Source organism: Schistocerca serialis, chromosome 1 (assembly GCF_023864345.2).
Source record: "Schistocerca serialis cubense isolate TAMUIC-IGC-003099 chromosome 1, iqSchSeri2.2, whole genome shotgun sequence".
Classification (NCBI taxonomy): domain Eukaryota; kingdom Metazoa; phylum Arthropoda; class Insecta; order Orthoptera; family Acrididae; genus Schistocerca; species Schistocerca serialis.
In genome coordinates, this window is record NC_064638.1 from 504,404,958 (window position 1) to 504,407,048 (window position 2,091).

The window sequence follows — 2,091 nt, forward strand, 5'->3', positions numbered from 1 at the left end:
GCTATCATCTCACGAAGTATTTTAATGATTTTATAATGAACCGGATCTCAAAAAACTTGCTCTGCTCCTCGGAATAACGAATGAAAATGCAAAAGTATAACGAGTGATCAGAAAGTTCCCGTCCGAAGGCCGTATAGTCCTGACATGGTATGCCAATCTGGCGAAATCGCCGTGAGCAATGAGACAATCACCCCGCCGACGAACCAGGTTGAAGATACCCGTTTGGTAACACACCCTGTCCTGCTGCGTGAAGAAATCCATACCTGCCTGCTGAACATCCTCGTCCGACATGAATCGTCGACCCTTCAAAATCTATTTTAAGAACCGAAGGCGCGATAATCGCAAGGGGAGACATCAGGATTAGTGTTCCAGTGACTCCGACTTGAGTTGGCGTAACTTCCGGGTTACGACATTCGTGATACGGAAACGTGCGTTATCATAAAGAAGCTGCACCCCTTGACGCAACATTCCATAACGGTGGTTTTCGACGGACATGCTGCCCCGTACACGTTCTTTGTTCTCCGATGGATGTCTGCCGGTGTTTGTCCTTCGGCAGCAAAGAAAAGAATGACAGCACGTTGATCTTGTTAGGACGCATTTGGTAATAATATCGCCTTCGTTAAGGGTTCCGCATTTACCACATGTATGTCGAAAAAAGACGAATGCCACCCTGAATCCTTTCCTACAAGTCGCTGCTTATACTGCAGCATCGGAATCACGCTACGTTGCAGATACGCAGCGGCAACGCCTCCAAACGGAAACGATTTGACCATCTCTTACAATGGCACAAAGACTGGAATACTGGCCTCGATGATCCAGAACCCTATCAGGGACAACTACTAGTGTACACTTTTCACAACTTGAGCAGGAATCTCTCTTTGTTAGGGAAAAAATTTTGTACTGAGTGTCATATTATTTTAAAAAAGAAACACTTCATGGATGCATTTAGAGTAGGTTGTTCGTCACAGAATTTCGTAACCTCAGGCATAGCAGTTGTTACCGCCGATATACTTCTTAAGTAAAAAGTTACTATTCTACCAGAAAACATTGTTAGCGATCCTAGTGTGTCTTTGGTTATTTCTGCTTCTGTGGCGACAGCCATTCACAGTTCTTATAGTAGTATTCCCGGCAGAGAAGATGGAATGTTCCGGGTACAGTAAATAAATAAAATACATGAATTTTCATTTCCCTAGATCCATGCCCTATTTATAAATTTACATAACGAGGAGACACGTAGTGTATTCCTTGCACAACTGCACGTATCTATTTTTGTTGCTCTTGACAGTCATATGGTCAACAACTTGACCACAAATAAAGCTTTATTTTTAATCATAGTAAAGTACCCCGTCTTCAGGCCACAAGGGGGCTATCGGGACCATCCGACTGCCGTGTCATCCTCAGTTGAGGATGTGGATAGGAGGGGCGTGTGGTCAGCACACCGCTATCCCGGTCGTTATGATGGTTTTCTTTGACCGGAGCCGCTACTGTTCGGTCGAGTAGCTCTTCAGTTGGCATCACAAGGCTGACTGCATCCCGAAAAATGGCAACAGCACATGGCGGCTGGATGGTCACCCATCCAAGTGCCGGTCATGCCCGACAGCTCTTAACTTCGGTGATCTGACGGGAACCGGTGTATCCACTGCGGCAAGGCCGTTGCCTTTTAATCATAGTTGTAGTCACTTATTTTAAACTTTTTTAAAAAGTGTTTTGTCATGCCTCCACATCTCCATCCCTTTTAAAAAGTAAAATTTATTACCGTCTGATATAACTCAAATATTTTCTCCAGGGTCAAAATTAGTCTATAAAGGTTTTCGCGAATACAGGATAACTGCCAAAAGTTCCAGTAGTTCTGTACGGAATGGAATTTATGCGCTGAGTGGCTCCAGTGGTGAAAGCGAGGCATTCAGGCCAACCTTGACGTGAGATCGATTCCGATATTCTGCAGTAAAGATTTACGGTAAGCGTCAGAAAACAAGTCGTGACTGCCTATCTGAGGATTCATCCCGGATCCTCGTCAAGTAAAACCTGTACTGTTACAGTGATTAATACTTAGTTTGTCGAATTCATTTCCTAGTTAAGAAATGCTCTTAT

At 44.1% G+C, this 2,091-nt stretch overlaps 1 pseudogene; it reads right to left on the minus strand.

Moving 5' to 3' along the window:
• Positions 1-1,541: 1,541 nt before the first annotated feature.
• On the minus strand, positions 1,542-1,658 carry LOC126430178 (5S ribosomal RNA; annotated as a pseudogene).
• Positions 1,659-2,091: the final 433 nt, after the last annotated feature.